This window comes from Alexandromys fortis, unplaced genomic scaffold, assembly GCF_014885135.2.
Source record: "Alexandromys fortis isolate MF-2015 unplaced genomic scaffold, M_Fortis_MF-2015_v1.1 scaffold_57, whole genome shotgun sequence".
In the NCBI taxonomy this organism is placed as follows: Eukaryota; Metazoa; Chordata; class Mammalia; order Rodentia; family Cricetidae; genus Alexandromys; species Alexandromys fortis.
Window position 1 is genome coordinate 1,371,511 of NW_026067941.1, and position 22,153 is coordinate 1,393,663.

The window sequence follows — 22,153 nt, forward strand, 5'->3', positions numbered from 1 at the left end:
CTCTACCTTACTTGGTTTTACAGTGCTGCAGAATCAAATGATTCTTAAACTCAAAGAACAAAAATCACGCATACTCAGGGATGCAAAAGCAGTATTTACTTTGCATAATATTTTGTTTTCACTATGGAGCATAGTAGTATATGCCTTTAATCTCAGTACTCAGGAGGCAGAGGCAGAGAGGCAGGTTAGTTCTGGGCAAGCCTGGTCTACATAGCAAGTTCCAGACCCTATTTGGAGAGGGGAAACAATCTTTGATAGATACAACAAAGAGATAGTCTGTTCTCTTTCACATGACTATCAGAACCAGAATACTTGTAATCATTAATCTGAACAAAAACGTAGACAGTAATTTCAGCATAAAAAAGGCTGCACTGTGACATGAACTCATGAACATAGGCCAAGCTACAGTGGCAAACCAATGCCTTTCCATGGACACCAGGACAGAAAATTACCCATTGTGACTAGCTGCTAGCTGATCTGAAAGCAGACTCAGTAGAGGGGTCAGCCTAAATGACCCATGAGCTTTCAGACTCAATGAAATAGCAGGAAAAACACTGGGCAGTGCAGAAGGATGCAACACAATACAGGGCTCTATTGTGCGCCTTCACTCCCTAATCACTCAGGTTTCACATCCACAGCTTGGGGTAGTTTATTTTTTAATACATCATTGTTGGTTGGTAAGAAAATGAAAATGAAAGCCTCCTCACACCGGTGACCCCTTTGCATTTAACAATCTGGGTTGCCCAATGACAGTCACATCCAGGTTTCTGAGATGCAGATAAAATCAATAGGTATGTGATTAGACAACAGACTGGGGTGGCTGGAGCCATGGACAGGTCACCATTTGAGATGATGAATGGCTCTCTATCAACCTCCAGTCCCCTACGATGCTAACATTTACTATAATCTTATTTGGGCTACGATTTATCTTTCTTGCACCTGATCAATAAAGATGAACAGAACAGTTGTAAGGATCGATTGTAATTTTTTATCATTTTCAAGCACAAAAGTGCATTTCTGACATGAAGACAGCATCCTAAGTGCACGGCCTCTGCAGCTTAAAAAGTGCAATCTGAGTGATCAGCCACACTATATGTGGAGAGGTGTTAATTCATTAGTAGGTCTAAAGCGATCAAAAAGCCATTTGTCTTCTCGGATACTGAGCTTTAGGTTGCCTTTACCTCACCATATGCTTCACTTACAAGATTTCCCTGTTTCTCTGCACTACTTAGCTTAAGCTTTTCCTGGGAGATTTTTAACAAAGGAGCAATAAAAGCAGTTCCCAATGACTAACGCCAGAAACCCCAGAACACTGTTCAATGTCAAGTGGGCATTATGTCACGATACTGGCAACACAGTAACATGTTGGCTAATATGTTCCTTTATAGTAAAAGCTAAAACTTTAACAGCTGGATAGGACTAGGCTCAAAGTCCTGGTTTGGGGTCTAGCCTGTGACCTTGAGCCAGTTGTTCAACCTTCTCCAGTTGCTCTCTAGTATTTGTAACCTGTGGTATTTGTAAAATGTGGTAATTAGCACTGCTTAGTTATCTAACAAGCTGTTGAGCAGACAAGCAAGATAGATGAGAGCTGTCAAAGAGTTTGTATAGTAAAAACAATTCTGAATAAAATAATGGTGGGGACCTAACGTGTGTAATTCCACTCTGGGCAAATGATCAAAAACAGTAAAGGCCTCTACCGAGTTGATTACCAGGTACAAAGTGAGAATTTTGCTCCTCTACAAATCAGTGAACTACCCTCCCCTCTGTGATGCCAAAGGCAGGGAAAGCGACTCCAGTTACAATTGCTACAGTGGTAAATGCGGAGCAGCTGTGCCTATGGCGCCTCCAAACTCACTAGAGAATTCTCAAGAGAAAGCTGAAAGTTTTAGTTTGTCTCTATACTTCCACCTCAGTGACCAGTTCCCCATACTGCATAAATCTTTCTAATGATAAACAGTCCCAAGAAGGCAACACTACATAAATACTTAAGCATATCTGAGATATGTAGACAGTATTTAATTAATAGAAAAACTTACTTATTCAGTTAATACTAATCCTTATTATCCCAATGAAATGTTCACCCAGGGAAATTAGACCCTCAAGAAAATTTCAATCCAACATCAAAGAGAAACAATCCTAATGGAAGGCAACAGTCCAAGTGTGTGGATGTTATTCCTGGAGTTCAGAAGATCTAACTTCGACCTCAGAAAGACATCTAAACATACACACCATTCATTCAAAGTCCCAAATCCTCAGTATGTTTGCAATGGGAGAAAGGATGAGAGCTAGGTGTTCCGGTGGAAATCTATATAGCAGAGAAAAAGAGCTAAGCATGTACACACACACGGTAGGATGTAATTCATGTGGTTTGGAAAAATGCAAAATTATCTTCAATTAGTAGTTTTGTGCTGGTGGCAAGAAGGGAAGAAAAGAGTAGGAGGCCACAAAGAAAGGAAGCGCTAGGTGTGAGGCCACGGCCTGTTGTTCTTTAAGATGAGATGTGAAGATGCTGTAAGCTTGCTTATATTCCACAATACACAAAACCTGCATTGCTTTCTTCTGCCCACAAGGGGGCTAATTAACAATAAAAGTGTGTTCGAGGAAGGGGTACAGGCTGAGTGGAATTTTAATATATTCTTACAAATTAAGCCACTGCACACACTTACTAAACAAATGTGTCTTTTCCATTTTTTTAACTGCAATACTAGAGTCAGATAAAGGACAGAAAGAAAGGTCCTCACATTTCACTCAGCTTCACGTAAGAGCGTAAGTGAAACTTTACAATCCCACAACCCCTGTATCTAGTGGTTGTAGTGGCAGGTATTGACTAAACCTTAGACTTGGTGTGTGTGTTTGTGTACCTATAGCGGCCCAGAGACTGATGGCGAGGGTTTTCTCTAACTCCGCCACACTTTTTCAGACAGGGTCTTTCAATGATGCCAGAGTTCATCAATTCGGCAAGGCTGGCTGCAGTGAGCTTCAGCCTGTCTCTGCTGCCTCAGTACTGGAATTATAGAGCACTGGGCTTGGCCTTTTATTAGATACTGGGGGTTCAAACTATGCTTGCATGACAACACTTTACCAACTAAGCTGTCTTCCCAATCCCTAAACTCTATGTACCAGCATTTGCAGAGGGGTGTTCATTTTTCTGGTCTAGAGGGTAACCCTCGACCATCCATATTAGCAGTTCACTGTCACAGCTGAGTTTCCTCTAGCCCATGATAGGTCCTTTGATGTTTGCTTGTCTACTCTAGGCTTGGCACTTCTGAAGGACACTGGTAGATAGTTTGTATACCTTATAGTAGGGCTTGTTCCTCGTGACTGGACTGAGTCCATGTTATGGGTCAAGAGTCCCACATAATCAACCTGCCCTTCTCTTTCTGCATTCATTGCCAGGTCTACTCTGCAACCATAACAGGTGTATTCTGCTGATGCATGTAGTTTTACATAACATTACTGCGTATCTATACCACAGAATGGTTTGACAAGTTTCAAGTATTTCTTTTCTTTTAATTCAATAGTAGAAAACATGTAACAGATTAGAAAAAGACTTTCAGAGAATAATCTTCAAAGAGTGAGCAGCTGTTCTCAGGAAAGAATAGATTTTTTTAAAGGGTGACTGTGGGACAGAGAATGGGAGGAAAAAGATGAGGGAAAGGAGGGCCCCTAAGAACCAGAGTGGGACAGACCTATATCAGGAAATCTAATGCTCCCTACTTCTTAGGTTACTAGCACCCAGTATGCTCAGACTGCATTGCATTGTGGGGAATCTCCTTCCTGCTCCCACATGTTTTTTTGTCAAGCTGAAAAGAGCTACCCGTTGCTTAGGGCATGTGTAGACTAGTGCTTGTAGGTAAAGGAAAACAGAAATGGGATGGACCGTTCAGATGTCCTCCCTGGGGCAACATCAACTCTAGTTAGAGGACTTAAGCAAGGAACTCCAACTCTTCTCCCACTAGCCTAGGAGCCCCTAGGATAAAAGGTCTGTGCTTCACTGTCACTTGTGGAGTATGGAGCACGGGGAATTGTAACTCCTGAATCTCAGGGTTGGGCTGTCTTCAATTACATTTCTATTCCCATGACAAAACACCATGACCAAAGAAACCTATAAAAGTAATTTGGTGCTCATGGTCCCAGATGGTAGTAGAGTCCATGACCGTCACAGTGGGAAGCATGAGCGTACAGGCAGGCATGGTGCTAGAACAGTGAAGAGATTACATCTAACTCACAAATGGGAGGGAGGAAGGGAATGAACAACAGGAAATGCCATGCACTTTCAAAACCAGCCCTCAGTGACACACTTCTTCCTTCCCAAACATTCAAATATATGAGCCTACAGAGGCCATTTGCATTCAAATCATCATAGAGAAGAAGTTAATTTTTTATGTTTCTACTTATTTATATATTACTTTACCCTGAACATTTCCTAACATTGTAAACTCTTGGGTTGCTAGAACAAGAAACAGTGAAAAATTGTCAGTATTCTTGAAAAATGATGGCAAATACCATTTTTCATCTTTAAATACGACAGTCATCTTTACAAAGGTGTGCCGAACAGCTTTTTATACTGATACTGTCTGCAGATGACTGGCTGAAGCCCAGACTGCTCCAAGAGTTGTGGCCGCTCACACTGCCTAGCCGCACCAACTGTTCATACCCCAAGTCAACAGGAAACAGAAGCACAGTAGAACACCTGCTCTTAGCGTCTGTGTCTCAAGACAATTGATACCATCTTACTAATTACAGGTTGTCTGTATTTTAATGTCATGTTTGTCCTTTAATGTAAAAGTCCTTCTGCAGCAGAGCAAACCTACACAAACTATTTCTACCCAATCATTTTACAATGTCAAAATCTGTTTCAAATAAATAATATCTATATTTCTTATGTCTAAAGGAGGTATGTATATAATCTCTTGATATTTGTTGATAAACCAAGTGTTCATTTTGTAGGAGGAATCCCAGTAAGTTGGTAAAACTGTAAGATCCAGAAAAGAATAGCATGGACACTGGCACGAATCACATGCAAAAGTTTGAAGCATTCTTTATTTACTATGATCAAAGCATGCTTTATGCAAGCATAAAAACATCACAATGAAACTCATCACTTCTTACAATATATGTTAATAAAAACAAAAGCAAAGATTACAGTTTTTACAGACAGAACCAATAAGAGATGTTCATGACCTTGCAAGGTGATCTTTCAATAGAAAACTACTGCTTTAAGAAAAAGGAGCCCACAGCTGTATGCTGAAGGACAAGGGACTGTACCCTGTCACTTGTATTTTAAATAAACGCTGGTTGGCCAGTAGCCAGAAAGGAAGTATAGCGAGCAACCAGGCAGGAAGTAGAGGTGGGGCAATGAGAATTTTGGGAAGAGGGAAGTTTCAGTCTGCAGTCATCACCCAGACACAGAGGAGGCAAGATGTGACTGCCTCCCCGAAAATGGTACCAAGCCATGTGGCTAACACAGACAAGAATTATAGGCTAACCTAAATTATAAAAATTAATAAGAAGCCTGAGCTAATAGGCCATTCAGTTTATAATTAATGTAGATTTCTGAACAACTGCAGGACCAGGTGGGACAGAAAACTCAGTCAATAGCTGTGAGCACAGCCTAAAATTAGAACACACCTCTACATAAATTCACTCTCGCCCTCTCAGCCTCAGAAAAACTCCCGACATGACTTGCCTGCTTGTGGCATGGACTGGTGGCAGGTAAATATTCTGTAAATCAAGTACTAAAGATCTGATTTATTAATTTCTTCCTTCGAGATAAATCTTGTTTTGATGTAAGCATAAAATGTTTCCCTCCAAGAATTTTTGTGAGAAAGTAGACTCCATAAATTCAGTGTAGAAGGACATTATCATTGAGATGTTTCAGCACCAGGAAAACCCAGGTATAGCCCTGCCTTCTCTTATCAAGCAAAATGTGTTCCTCTGGGAGAACTACCTCTAGAACAACAATGTAAGTCTTTACATTTGGTCTATGCTTCTGTCACATGTCCCAGAGGATAAGACATCATTAGAAACACTAGGCATTTTTACTTCCTGTATTAAAACATTTTCCCAACCAAGGCACCGGGGACCAATTACAGGAAACACAAGCAGCTGAGTGGGGAAAGACTCCATTGTACATAATTTTAAAAATGTACTTCATTTCAATCATGAAATTTTCCCACAGAATAATTCTTACCAGTGCACCATGGTGGTTAGAAAGGACCTTAAGGTCAGATACCAAAACCACAGTTCCTTGAAGCACAGAATTACTCAACTTCAACAGGTGCATCACACATCTATAAAACGGACAGTAATGACAATTACCCAGTAAGATGCTTTGAAGAAAAAAATACAACAGTTCATGGGAAAATACTCTGTAAGGTACCTAAGACAAAGTCAGCCCCCAACCAGAATACTGTAAAACACAAAAGCTTTTTCTAGTAAAGTAGGCACCACCGAGTCAAGGTGCTTACACCCCTCTGCCAGATCATAAGGGGAATGGGAAGACGATGAGGCCTGGGCAGCACTGGGAATGTGGATAGCTATAATACTAAAGAGCCCAGGCAAAAAGAACGTTTATTGTGGTCACCTGTAACTGTAATGACAGCCCGCATAAGGCTGTAGACAGGAGGCCCTTGAGTTCAAAGCCTGCATTGGCTACAAGGTAAGGCCTTGCCTCAAAACATACACCCCACCCATAACTTTTCAGCTTATCACCAACAACATGAAACTAACTCAATAATCAGCCCAAATGCTTTAATGTGAGAACTCCTCCTGATGTTAACTTTTACTGTGTATTATAAATCTTGAAGAAATGCTGTTCATCATGATTCCACAGTAGGCTCATAGACCCTTTTATTTTGAAGGTTCTTCATAAGCAAAATCTCTTGGAATGGTCTATGAGAAATGCTAGGTTAAGAAAAATTCACCAATACTTAAAAAATGCAGCTCGTCTTCTCTTAAAGGAGTACTTTCTCATGAGCTTAGTACTAATATCCAAATATGAAGGAAACAGAAGTTGGCAATGCTGAAAATGATTCCAAAGTTGATGCCTCAGACAGTTACTTTTTACCAAGTATAATAAAAAGCAAGGCATTACACTGAATTTTGAATATTTTTATTTTACCTGTCTGATATCCACAGAGGCTAGAAGCAGGAGTTATAACAGTTGTGAGCAGCCTGGGTGCTGTTCTTTTTTTTTTTTTTTGGTTTTTCGAGACAGGGTTTCTCTGTAGATTTGGTGCCCGTCCTGGAACTAGCTCTTGTAGACCAGGCTGGCCTCAAACTCTCAGAGATCCACCTGTCTCTGCCTCCCGAGTGCTGGGATTAAAGGCATGCGCCACCACCGCCCGGCTTGGATGCTGTTCTTAACCACTGAGCTAGCTCTCCAATCTTTAACTGAATTTTTAAATATAAAATAGTTATTTTGTTTTCTCAAGACATGGTTTCTCTGTGTAGTCCTGAAATTCACATGGTAGGCCAGTCTGGACTTAAATTCAAGAGATCTGCCTGCTTCTGCCTCCTGAATGATGGGATTAAAGGTATGCACCACCGCCACCTGACTAGTTTTATTTTGGTTTTTCTTTAATTTCCATTTAAAAAGTATCTATTTTTAACTGTGTGTGTATAAGCATGTGCGCACAAGTACTGGTGCCAGCAGAGATCAGAGTGTCGAATAACCCACAACTGGAATTATAGGCATTTGTGAGGTTCCTGACATGGGTGCTAGGTAACCCAACTCAAGCCATCTGCAAGAATATTAAAGGTTCTTAACTGTTGAGTCATCTGTCCAGCATCTACAAACTTTTTAAAAGTGTGCATGTGTGTGTGATATACATACATATACACATACATATATATGGGGTGTGTGTGTGTGTGTGTGTGTGTGTGTGTGTGTACATCCCTGGGGCATCACATTCCTTGTAACTGCAATATTTGTGATACCCAACATGGGAGCTGGGTTCTGATCTGAACTCTGGTTCTCATGACTGAGGAACAAGCGTTTTTATCTGAGTCGTTTATTTAGCTGAGATCAAATCTTGTTAAGGCAGCTTGCTGCTTTAACTTAACCTGTTTCTTCAGACCTCTCTAGTTAGTTGTCAAATGGCCGTCATTCTTTCCTCTTTTCTGATCCCATGCCCCTTGGATGCCAGTAGGAATACTGGGAATCTATGTTCCCACAGCTTCTATCTGGGTTGAGCTCGTGACTCAAGTGCCCATGCAAGCATGCTCGTTCAAACCAGAGCCTTGAAGCCCTGCCATAATGGAATGAACACTATCCAGCAGAGGAGATCCAGTTCATTCAGTAGGATAGAGTCCCGGGGAGACAGGAGCTGCCAGCTGACACCAAGTGAAGGAGGGCTAGAGATTCAAAGAGGAATAAATGGTGGCTGTTTCAGGCCAGAGTTTGGCGTTGTTGCTTATACAGAAAAGTTACCAATTCATGTTTTTTCTCTGTGTTCTCATGAAGAAAACACCACACTGAACCAGCAGCATGGTTCCATGTACCCTAAGGGGTACCCTGTCAGGGTCTGTGTATGAAGCATTCTCCATAAGCCCATGCACTTTTTGAATGTTTATTCCTCAGTCAGCTGGACTATATAGGGAAGTTGGGGAACCATTTGGAGGAGACCTAGCTGATAGAAGTAGGCCACTAAGGTCAGGTCTGAAAGTCACAGCTGGGTCACAGTGCTTCCTGGTCTGTCCTTGTGTGGACAGCTTTGACGTCATGGTCTCACCACTACAGATTGAAAGGATCCACTTCGTTTTCCTTACTATGATAGACTAAAGCCCATATAACTGTGCACCAAGATAAACCTTTCTGACGGCATGTTGATCTGTTAGGTACTGCCACAGGGATTGAAAAGGAACAAATACATACACTGTTCTATTCCTTAAGAGCACTTGAAGAAAGCACATGACACATGATACTGAAACGATGCCACACTGACACCATCAAATCTGAACTGTACTTCAATCTTATTCAACACACAGTAAGCCAGAGACAGGTCTAAAGTAAACAAAATGGTGTGATGACGCAGAGGACCGCACCTGACATGTCCCTCCCCGACAAGTGGCTACCAGGTCTCAAAAGAGGTTAAGACTGTGTGACACTCCAGTCACAGCAGAGACAAGAGCCCAAGAGACACACAGCAGTTCGGGCACGGTGTTTGATTCCCCATGAAATACAAAGCCTGGGTACTGCAAACCTAGGGCTGATGTACTTGTCTAAGTATATAATCAGCTGACTAGGTCTTTTCCTCTACTTCTAGCCTTGCTAGCTTCCTTTGGTATTTAGGGTTTTTTCAGAGCTGGAAGATGGCTACTGCATTTGGTTGGTCTGCCCATGTTGTCAGGAGAAAGAAGGGAAGCTGAAGTAAAGGTAGAGGCCTTTTTCAGAAATTCCCACCTACACAGCTTTGGCCAGAGCTGTAAGCCATTCACAAGCATGGCTGAAAGGCTGAGGAACTGAGGACTTTTTGTTCTCTGCTTCTAGAGTAAAGAGAAGAGGAACCTGTAATGGGTCTCACTGAGTCAATTTATCAAACCTGCCAGAGAGCTTGGGTGACTGTAAAGTAGCAAGATGATTTTAGATGCAACCATTTCAATCTCTTAAAATACAGGTGTGGCAGTGGCAGGGACGTGGGGCATGTTTACCCTACTATCTAGGAAGGAAAAGGGAACCAACTGTGCCAGTGATGCCCTCAAGTTTCTCTGGGCTGGCTGCCACACAAGTGTCAGAGTGTGTGATACACTCCACTTTGTAATTCTAGGAGTTTCACTTTAAAAGTGCACGGAAACACGCACACAGACACATACTGCTGTGCGACTTGAAACCATGTTTTCAACTCTTAAATGAGGTCAGAAGCACAGGCACATGCAGGGTCCTTGCAGTGCTTTGTCAAGTCTGGTTCCAGATTCCTGTAAGCACTGTGAGCCTACCTATGGCACACAAGAAATGAACACACCCAAAAGGTCAAAGCAAAACTGGTTCATTAGCTCTTGGTGTTTCACAGGGATAGAGGAGAACGTTATACAGCAAATCATGGCCAAGGTACAAATGATTCTAGTGGCCTGAGACTACCTTCCAAAGAACAGCTCTGCTCCTTTCTGACTACTCAGAGCAAGGGATGGAAGGAAGCAGTTTGGGCTGTGTAGACTGGCTCCCCTCTTTTCATAATCATCAACTACCCTTAATGACAAGTCTCCCCTGGTCTATAACACCTTAGATATAAGCATCACTTGAATGACTAGCCAATTCCAACAAAGGTCTGGGTGCCCAAACAGTAGAAACAAGTTAAACACATACCTGCTGTTGAAAAGCTGGGTTCATAGTCTCATTTATAGCTTTACTACAACTCCCTCAGAATCCACACTGTAAGACCTCACCAGTTAGATGCTGGTAGGTATGAATCCACTAAGGTAAAATCAGCACTTAGGAGCCCAACTTAAAACTGTGTTAACCACAGTCCAGACAGTGTTCAGGCAGGAAACCCCAGCCACTAACTCTGCATTAGTTCCTCTTTTCAACACCGGGACAGTATGTGATGGAGTAACTTAGGAGAAAATGAATAAGATTTAGTTCAGAGTCTCAGGGCGGGGGTGGGGGGTGGGGGTGTTGGCACAGGGCGCATAGCAACGGAGTCTCCATCTGCAGTGGCTACAGCTTGCAGTAGGCTTGTTTCATCGCAGGGTGGTCAGAAAGAAGAAATCGAAGGCAGGAATGAGGTTGGTTACAACCTTCTTAATCTGACTTTACACCACCATATCTGCCATATATGTTTCATGTCTGCAACCTACCAGAAGAGTACAACCAGCTGGGGACCAAGTATTCAAACATCTGAGCTGGTGAGGGACCGTTCACAATCAAACCACAGTACACTTCATGGTAGCGGGCATCCATAGCAGATTCTATGATTGATCTTTTCATAGAATTACACAGAACCATGGGACTGACTTTGTAGAACAACTACATCTTTACCAAAGGAATTTTGTGTTATACAGCTTTTAAAAAATCATGACTAGTCTAGTTTATCTAGAGGTTTTACCCTCTTCCTCCAAGAGATAGCATAATGCCGGGCTCAGCCTTATACTCTGTAGGCTGGTAGGACGGTGGAAGAAATTTGAAATTCTTCCCAAGGAAATGGGCCCAAAATAGAGAACCTGGCATCTTAAAGAACCTCTTTATGGGCCTTTGAAATTCTCAGCTTTGATTCCACAGTCTCCTGATAATCTCCTTCTATCCCCTCCCTCCCTTTTCACTATGAGAAACAGATACCTCAACAATGTGCCCAACTGCCAACATGGGTTCAAATGCATGGTGTATCAGATCCAGTATTCTGTTTCTAAAAGGTATCCTCGAATGGGCAAGGCTGTGTAAACAGTCTCACTTTCATATTAAAATGAGGTGATCCTATCAGGAGCACCAGACAGTCCAGTCATTGGCAGGGAGCCTGGTTGTCCCTGTGGGGACAGAGGATCTCACCATCATTCCTCCAGTGCTTAGATCCTAAGGGGATACAGAAAGCCTCAACTGCCACTAAATTATCACTGTGACTGCATACCAACCCGAAAAGAGACAAACTCAATTGCCTTTTGTCTTGGATATGCATGAACTCTGAGTGCCTTAAGTTTCTGTTAATGGGCACCTGTGACTATCCGAAGTATAGCTTACTTTCTTCCAGCCCTACTCAGTTCAAATCCACTCTACTGCTAATCAATAAGTAATGACTAATCTATTACTTTCTATGGTTCAAAATCTTAAATACTATGATTAAAAAAAAAATGAAAACATCCCCATGGGGAAAAACCTCCTAGTGTCTTGCCCCAGTATCTCTCCTTCCTCCTTCGAAAGTAAATAGGATCACCCAAACTACAATTCCCAGCACCAGCACAACTGCCATGTGGACTTGCAACTAAGCTGCTTTTAAAGAGAGCTGGCCTCAGCTAGCTGAAAACCTGCTCAGATCTTTCTGTTCTCCTAAAGCCCTTCTTTCAGTTTGCAATGTAGACTTCAGGGTTAGTGCCTCAAGAGCCATCTTGGCTTACAAGAGACCTTGAGAGGAAAGTGTGTTAGCACATAGGGATGGACCCATAGGTGCAGAGCTTTCTGGACAGAGACTACCACGTCAGCCTGTGAATGCCTCAAATCTACAATTAAACAAATGAAAAATACACTTTTCTGATTGAAACAATTCTATTTTTATGAAATATGAAGTCAAACTCAAGACCAGGCTCTCTTTAAGCCCCACGATGTTTGCTTTTCATACAGCCTGTGGACAGCTTCAGTAAAGCGTGTGAGGACACCCTTGGAGCACCTTTCTCCTGCAGCCATGCTGCTTTTCCACTCATCAATCTGTCCTTCTGCCTCCTTCCCTTGCCAGCAAAGAACAGGGGGAATTAGAAAAAGAAAATTATAGCTATGTTTAGCTTCAGCACTCAATCTTATCAGCTTTAAAAAGCCACATCTCATAAAAGTCTCACTGTCTCTGGGATACCTTGGCAAAATTAATAAACTGCTTTTGTAATTACTCTCCGAGTCCATCTTTACTATTACTCACAGAAGAAACTTAACTATCCAGACTATTTCCAGTTCTCTAACTTTATTCCAGAAGCTTTAGAAACTTGGCTAATAACAATCTCGTGGGGTTTGTTGTTGCTGCTGTTTTTCCCTTGACTTAGCTTTCCTAATTAGAAACAGTAATCCTAGATTCAATGACAGCCTTGGCACCACAGGAAGATAACTTCAGCTATATCACCCCGTGCCTCAGTTTCTTCATCTGGGCAAACATGCCAAAAAGATTCAATTGTCACCATGTTGGCTAGTCTTATGTCAACTTGACATAAACTAGAGGCAGGGACCTCAATTGAGAAAATGCCTGTGTAAGATCCAGCCGTAAAAAGTCGTTTCTTAGTGAGGGAGGGCTCAGCCCATGGTGGGTGGTTCTATCCCAGGGGCGATGACTATGGGGAGCAAGTCAGTGAACAGCACCCTTCCTTGGCCTCTGCATCAGCTCCTGCCTCCAGTTCCTCCCATTTCAGTTCCTGCCCTGACTTCCTTTGAGAATGAACACTGCTGTGGAAGGGTAAGCCAAATAAGCCCTTTCCTCCCCAACTTGCTTTTTGGTCAAAACCCTAAGACAGTCACCTATGCTTTCTTTTAACTAAAAGTCTGTGCCAGACACGATGCCCAGAATTTGGAGTACTATGGTGATGAGGATGTGGCCCCACTTTCACAGTTTATGGTAAATTGTGTGTGAGAGACATAAATTTAAAAATCCAATAAATAAATGTGTAATTAGTGAAGCACTGTTGGGCTATAGGATCATAAAGGGAGGTCTCTACTGCTAGGAAGCAGTTTGTCAAATGAGTCTCCAAAGTCCTTTATTTCTCTAGTATGTAACTACCCTTCATACTCAGTTCCTGGTTTAGCTATAATTTTATTTCCTTCGATTTCCAGTGTTACAATTCAAGGAGTACCTCTGATTTCTCTCCTCTTGTAAAAGTTTGTTCTGACCTCTTTAGTAGTAAGAGAGATCTGCCTATCTTATGAAATGATGTCTAAGAGGAAAGAAACCAGAAGGCATAGTGCAGTTTGAAGAGTAGTGTGTGAAGTACACACGCACATGCGTGCAACACATACATTGGAATATTAGTAGACAGAGATTCTGAAACCAACAATGGTAACCCTTGAAGGAGAAAGTTTTCCTTCTAAGTTTGTAGCCATCTATAACAGGTCTTAGCATGAATCCATGTAATATTTATAAGAAAAATCATACTGCATTCATAGTCAGAAAGCACTACTCTGGAGTTCTTATTGTATTATAAAGTTGTCTAGATAGTAAAGCGTGGGCCAGAAAAAGACGGCTCTGGGTAAAGACACCTGCCACCAACCCTGATGACCTGAGTTCAATCCCTAGGACCCACATTAGGAAAGGAGAGAACCAGCTCCTGAAACTCATCCTGCGATCTCTGCTGTGTTATGTGCACCCTGACACAATGCACACAAACAAAACATAAAATTTAAAAATTAAAGATTATTAAATATACTGAGAAACTAGTCCCATTTTCCATTTATTCCGAATAGACGACAATACTTTTCTGAACATATTCTATTCTGTAATGATGGCAGGAAAAGGATTCTGTATTTTCTGTTTGCTGCTCTCCTTGTGACAATCAGTATCACTCGTTTCCACTCAGCTCTCAGACTTGGGAATCACACACCTGAGACCTTTCTGCTCTTGCTGTGGTTAGTGTCTCACTGTTTCTCTACAAGGGTGAGACAAAGCAGTTTCACAGTTATCAGAAGGGTTATCAAGACCTGGAGAGTAACTCTCGAGTTACTGTGTGTTGCCAGCATGGGCACCTCTCATTCTCTCGAGGGCTCTGAGATGCAGCTGTCACTCTTGAGGTCGGAGGTCTTCTTTGGGAAGTGCTCAATGAGGTGACACTGTGTGCACATTTAACAACACACACTAGATGGCTGCATGAACAAACTGTCATACTGGTACTCAGCACATCTCAGCCTCAGCACCAGGGTACCCTAGCTGGTCTCCTCTCACCTCCTGTGGAGAGGCACTATGTAAATCTAACAAATGGACTCTCCTGAATTTCCTCAGCACAAGTGCTGGTCAAAGTCTTTGCAGATAAAGCCAACCTGAAACTGGGATGGTAAAGTCTTAAATGATAATTCTTAGAGGAAGGTATGTTCAACTTGCAGTTTCTGAAAGTAAGTGCAAATGTGGCCTAAAACAAAAGCATGAACGTACTTAAGACTTTCTTAGCACTATTGCAGATCAACTAATATCTGTCAGAACAAGGGAGGTACAGAGAAGGTTGAAGGCATCCCAAAAGGCCAGTGGGTGGAGAGCTGAAAACAACTAGCCGATCACAGTCACAAACATTTTATAGTCCAGCTAGTCTTCAAGAGTGTCATTTATGCAAATGCCCTGGGAAATAGCAAGGCTTGTCACCCATTCCAGCACTCCTTGGCTTTGTAATATCCATTTGAACAGCTGAAAATATGATGGCACTGACCACAGAAGAGCATGGGACAACAGAACCCAACTCTAAGGATCCTAACTGAAAGCATGGGAGACCTCTGGGCTCATTTGCCTGGAACCTAGGCTGAGAAGCGGTGAATGACAAGTAGTTTTCTCGAAGACACAGCAAACAGGTGGCAGGCAGCCAAAGGGAAGCAAGGCAGGCGAAGGGGATGGATCTTTGCTAGGGATGAAGAAGTGCTGAAGGGAGTAGAGTAGTCCAGGCAAGCTTGGCTCTTCCACTTTTGCCCAGAATATGACTTCCCACTGCATGACTCTATCTGATAGTTAGCAACATGAGGCAGAGCTGTTCTAGAGAAGCGTGCATCAGTAGTTCATTGTGAACTGAGGTGCTTCATCTATGTAAGCGGTTCTCAACTTTCCTAAAGTTGTGACCCTTTAATACAGTTCCTCATGCTGTGGTGACCCCCTGGACCATAAAACTATTTCGTTGTTACTTCATGATGTAACTGGCTACTATTGTGAATAGTAATGTAAATATCTGAATATGACTCCCAAAGGGGCCTTGACCACAGGTTGAGAACTGCTCATGCACATGACCGGCTCATTCTGATCGACAAATTCTACTTAAGGAGAATTTATCTGAAAACAGAGTGACCTTTCCATCCTTTCACAAACATGACAGCGCTCACGGCTCTGTTCCTTGGCACTGGCTGGGCAGTACCTTGAAAGTGAATGAAATCTAATTTGTTTAAAATTAATACCCTTCCAACCCACACCAAATAGCAAGTCTCGAAAAGTGCAGCAGCACACCCCAAACTTGGCACTTCCTTCCTAGGGATGCACTTCACCTAAGGATGACGGGAGAATGCCAACTGGCCTCGGTGGAGTTAAGCTGTAGGCTTAATGATGAAGATGCAGCAAAGCATGCTAGAGTTTGAAAGACAATTTCATCACACGCTAGACAGTTATTTGTGGCTCCTTTGAAGGTGACACAGATAAGATTACTTGATGAGTAAAAGAGATTTTACTCATTAGGAACCATACTGCTCACCCTTCAATGTACACATTTAACATTTATAGTCAACAAAGTCTTGGACCTTCACTTAACACCATTACTTAATACAGCTGGGACTGGTGCCGGCACTAGGACAGAATTATCATCCTTTGTAAACCTACTTCTGTTGCTGGTTTTGTGTGCTTAAAAAGGTCGAACTCAGAGAAAAACTGTAAAATCCAGCCATGGCAAAGTTAAAAAAGAATTTTTATTGTTTTCTAAACATAAATTTTACTTAACTGAAAGGCCATTTAAAGAAAAGGCTCAGTGGTTAAGAACACTGACTGTTCTTCCAGAGGTCCCTAGTTCAATTCCCAGTATTCACAGTGTCTCCAACTGTAACTCCAGTCTCAGGAATCTGACGACCTCTTCTGGCCTCTGAGGGTACTACATAAATGTGGTGCACTGATTTCCAAGCAGGCAAAACACTTTATATACATTAAAACAAACAAACAAACAAGCCTTCCTGATAAGCTGGAATGTGGTTCCATATTAGGTTGTATGCCTATCTAGTAAAACAGGAGTACACGCACGCATTCACCCCTAAACACACACGTATTTTTTCCAGCTGACTCATATTCAAATTCTCTCCTTTTTAACACAGATGTATAGCCAGTGACCATATGTGCAAATGGGCTCCTTGGTTATTTGCTAGGAAAAGTATAAAGCAGTACAATTTGTGGAACTGCCTTTCAATAATGAATACTGATGCAGAAGTGAGACCTCTACAGATATTTGGAACAGATACTGATACACACAAAATTAAGGTAAACATCACAGAGCTAATATTGAAAAAGTGCAATGACAGAGGTCAGCTAACATAAGATGATTTTCATCCAATGGATACTAAGAGTTATTCAGGGTATTTTGTTTTCCCTGAAGCGGGACAAGGACACAGGAACTGCTGAAATTCTTCCCAGTACTAGTCCTCAGTGAACAGATCTGTAAGGAAGCACAGCTACAGATACGCATACATACAGCAGTTATGATATTCTTGTCACAAAGAGAAACCTGCTGTTTCCACAAACTCATCCAGCCAGAAGGCCAATGCAGATCAAAATCAGAGTAAGTTTTAAAAGGTAAGCTCAGGTTAAACTGATTTTAAAGATATGAATAACATTAAAGTTATGAACGACTTTAGATATTCTTGGTGTCTCGGAAATTCCTCTGCCACCCGTTAAATAGGTCAATGTTCATTCTTTATTTGTACAAACATTTACACTCAACTTCTGCTGCATAAATTTAGTACTGGAAGACCATCCCCTCCCCTACATACAACTTGTTTTCTCCGTGTGACCCAGGCTGTCCTGGAACTCGCTCAGTAGTTCAGGCTGCCTTGAACTCACAGAAGTACACCTGTCTCTGCCTCCCCAGTGATGGGGTTAAAAAGGCACTTGCCACAACTGCCTGGCTGATTTTTTAAAATAGTCACACAATGCCAATTCTTACAGCCTCCTGGAATGTAACACTCAAAAAAATCTCAGGACATGGGACACTGACAATTTCTCCTTTACAAATGAACACAAAATTAAATCTACCAGGAACCTGGAGAAGAAGCTTTGGGCTCCCCAACATCCGCCTTTGACTTTTCCTTCATAGGACTTCACGATAAAATCCTAACAATGAAGAAGCACAGCTAGCAATGCTTTGTTCATTTTCCCTGCCAGGATTATCACGTTTAAGCTTAGCTGAGGTTACACACTTGGCTTGCTGTCTCACAGATATGAACAAAACCAGTTCAGGTCCTAATACTCCGGGTCCAAGGTTAGAAAGCCATAACTTGTGATTTGTAGTTTCTTCAATTCAGAGCAACAGAAGATACCTTACTAAGTACTTGCAAATTCATCCTTTTCACTATGGTGATTTTATATTTATTTTTAATAGTCACAAAAATTTGGTACAGCATCCAAGCAAATGACCCAAGAAAGATGGTCTATCAAGTTTTGATTTCCTTTCATGAATGTGAGCATAAATCTAGATGTTAATAATAACAACTATTACATGCCTTCTCCTGGTGCTTATCAACGTGTATGAAATTACACAGGTGAATAGAAAAGTCAGTCTTAATTTAAGGGTTAAAAATCACAGATATGAAATGGAGGAAGATTTCAAAAGTGGCAAAGAGATCACCTATCCATTTCAAAGATGTGTTTATCTTTTTGTATTTCAAAGGAAAGGCCTTTTGAAAGACATGGCATAGAAATATGCATGTGAATAGAGGCACACTGAAAAGTCTTAGCTTTCAGATATAATGGCTTTCCCTCAGCAAGCTCCACAGTGCGTTTCACATGCTGCCAAGCACACTAAGAGCCTGCGGCACTGCCTCTGTCCAGCTTTCACCTGATGGCTCGTTAGCATTTCCCTAAATGCTGACCCCAAACTCAACTGTTACCTCACAGTGTCACTCTCCAACAGCGGACACATTCCTTCGTGTGGTACTGGATACACCAGAATGTCTCATATCTCTTTTTTAAAAAAAGTGCGAGAGACGATGGGCAGAGAAGAGAATTATGAAGGATACGGGGTGGAAAGGATGGTGAAGGAAAGACAATTATGGAGGACACAATAAGCAAGTCTGATAGTTTAGAAATATTCATGAAAATCTGTCCTTGAAAATGGCGTGGATTTGGGAGCCAATCTTTTCCATATGACTTCTGAGAAATGTTCTTAGAAAGAGCCCACAAAAGGGTGATAACAAAATGCATCTTGTCAAATGATCTTTCATTCTGGCATGGAGTTATTCTCTCACATCTTCCATGTGGGCTGCAACTCTCCAAGGCCTATCTCATTTACTACATCTTAATTACACCATGCATTCTGCTGACTGTGGATCCAAGACCTTTCAAACAAGGTTTTAAGCAAGAATGCATCCATCCACAAAGGACAAAGCATGGTGCATTGTCAGTGCCCACAAAAGCAGACACCAGGGACTTAGGGAGGAGCTGAGGTTTACAAAGAATAGCTCACAGGCCACACAGGGAAGGGGTTCTTGTAGAAACCTGTGGTCCGAACACATCTTGCAGGAAAGAGACTTGAGCTGTACTTTTGAAATAGGGTCTTTATTAAAAAGATAAATATAGAATATAAATGGAATCTGGGGTAAGCAATGTGAATTAGGCCCTAAAATGATTTCTTTTCCTAGCACACATTTGCGGAAATCACAGAGCAAAGAAAGTGTGCAATAACAAGGCTGTGCTTGAATCTCGGTTTATTGCTCAGTGTGACCCAAATGTTCCCAGACCAAATCCATCAGCAGGGAGATGTAAAATGGTCCTGTGCTAGGCTGATTTTCAACAGGCATTCTCTTTGCCTGGTGAAAGCTACTTCCAACTACAGGCCAAGTTATTAAGAAATTGTTTGTCATCTTATATTTGATCGATCATTTGTTTTCCCGAATTCTTTTTCTCATCATTTACTCATTACACGCCTCCTCCTGATAGAAGGAGACATTTATTAGCTTCTGCATTTATTGCATTGGCAAACAGAAACATTCTGCTGCATTTCCTAGGGGTTCACTCATTTATCTATTGGATAAGAGACTGAAGTTTTCTACAGGGCAGAAAAATTAAAATATCAGTCAGGTTGACAGCGGGAAAATGAGGGTCTCTGTGACAAGACGCTTGTTTAAGCATCTGGTTCAGTGAGGAGGTGCTGTGTTATTTCACCAAGCTACCTCTTCATATGTAACTAAAACTGTGGCTATTAGCTGGCCAACAAGCACTCACTCATGCAGTTTACATATGATACTATAAAGCTCTCAGAAGCAATGCTAATTGCTGCTTTAAGTGAAAAATACAGCATGATGCTTTTAGAGATCCATGTTGAGAGGAGAAATGGAAGGGAGAATGGGAGGGGCGGAGGGAGGGAGGGACACACAGAGGGAGGGTCTCAGCAAATCCATGCAAACTGAATCTAAACTGACAGAATTTGAAATCATAAGAAACCTTATGTCACCAAATCCTACAGAAATTTCTGCAGCATCCCTGCTAAGACGTCATTCACATTTGCTGATAGTCATGAGACCAGCATACTTCACAGTGCAGCCTGTTGATGGGGGTTCACTTCCTAAACATGAAGAAATGGGTGTACCACAGAGAAACCCAGTCTCGGAAAAAAAAAAAAAAAGAAAGAAAGAAATGGGTGTGACCGAGGCACGCTAGCTAACCCCTCTGAGTCTCCGGGCCCTTGTTTCAAGCATTCACTATACTGAAAGAATCAGGGAAGAAGGATAGGAAGGAAATGCAGGAGCCCAATACAGTCTAGGTAGCCTGCAGTTACCAAAATATGTCACTGCCTTTTGATGCTGTGCAAGACAGGTACAAAAGAGCACAATTCTCCAGGGCAGCACACAAACATTCAGACTGGCATCCGAGCTCAGTTACAACAGAGTTTTCTTCAGCTCTTGGCCATTTTTCTCTCCACTTCTTTTCCCTCCTTTTCCATGGCTTCGCTTTCCTTGAATCAACTTTAATTGCTCACTTTTCATTCTTGACAAAAAAAGAAAAAAAATCCAGGTACAATACTTCATTGGAGTACTCCATTCAGCTGGCATACTCCAGCTCTGACCTGGTCATCCTAATTCTTTACTATCGCCCTAACTTTCTGGGGGGTTAGTCTTCACGTCAACAAAGCATGAGTAGCCTACTATTATGACAGGTACTGATATAACAATGAAAAATCAATTTCTAATCTTTTACCACGAAGATGACTATACAGTAGAAAAGTCCAGCTTTAACCCCATGCTGGGCAATGGGGCAATGTGGTGCAAACGTGCAAGCCCAGTACTCAAGAGGTTCAAAAGTTCAAGGGTGACCTGGCCCACATAAAAAGACTCGCTTCAAAGAACAAACAACTACCAGCAAAGTCCATTTTTCCTGATATAGTAGTGCTTAAGATTGGTCATGTCCCAGCACATCACCGTGGGAATAAGAACATAAGTGTTGATGATAAAGTAGCTCTCTTCTGTAGCAGCTTTCCACCAAAGGCTCACACAAACTTTCTTTTATTCACTTTCCCCTTAACAACGTTAAGCACCTGAGAGCACCTGTAGTGTGTGTGTTGGAGGGTATCTGGTGTGGGACAAATTGTCTATATTCTGTCAATTATATTTTAAATAAATGCTGATTGGCCAATAGCCAGGCAGGAAGAATAGGAGGGACAACCAAACAGGAAGCAGCTGCAGGTCAAGGAGAACAGGAGTATTCTAGAAAGAAGGAAGCTCTCTCTGCAGTTGTGAGCCCACCACAGAGGGAGCAAGATGTGACTGCCTCGCTGAGCCATGTGGATAGCACAGACAAGAATAATGGGCTAATATATATGTTATAAGAGTTAATACAAAGCCTTAGCTAATGGGCCAATCAGTTTAAAGTTAATGTAGACCTTTGTGTGATTTCTTTGGGACTTAATGACTGTGGGAACCGGGCAGGACAGAAACCCTGACTACAGGTATCAAGCTGTTTTGTGTATTGATAACCAGACAGCAATGCTGATAAGTTCAAGTACTCCTGAAGCCCTTAGTCCCTGCCCCTCAAAGTCCTCCATCATTATCCTGGAAGAGAACAATGCAACAGCAGTGCACTTGATGGCTGCTCTAAATTCCTCTCACATGCAAACAGCAGCTCAGGGCCAACATAGAGCTAGAGATACCTGCCCACTCGGCAAACCAAAATGATCCAGATGCTAAGCTTATATTACCTTTTATATAACTAGCCAGAATAAAAAGCAATGTCGGCTCTTTGGGGGTAGTTCAGAGGTTAACAATTCCTACAGATTCCATTCTATATAGCACAGGATGCTGAGATTATTCAATTTACTTCCCACACTTATTTTATTCAAGCAGAAATGTTTCTGAAAACGTCCTTATTTGATGAAGAATTCTTTCAACACTTTGCCTGTAAAGCACTGCAAGGGAAGGAATATAAAAAAAAATCCATTCTTTATGACCTGTTCTCAAACAATGCAAAAACTACCTGGAGTGCTTGCTGTGTCACTAGCAATATTTCTGATCCACTGATAAAAGACCAGGCGCCAGGCACTACAGTGTGGTCTGTTTGCCTACCCACCTAATCTATCCATTCACCCTCCCACACATGAGACA

The 22,153-nt window shown here is 41.9% G+C and overlaps 1 protein-coding gene across 1 annotated transcript in view; it reads right to left on the minus strand.

The window, feature by feature from the left end:
• Positions 1-22,153, minus strand: part of Chchd3 (coiled-coil-helix-coiled-coil-helix domain containing 3) — a 268,002-nt gene that overhangs the window by 53,073 nt on the left and 192,776 nt on the right. The window lies entirely within an intron of this gene.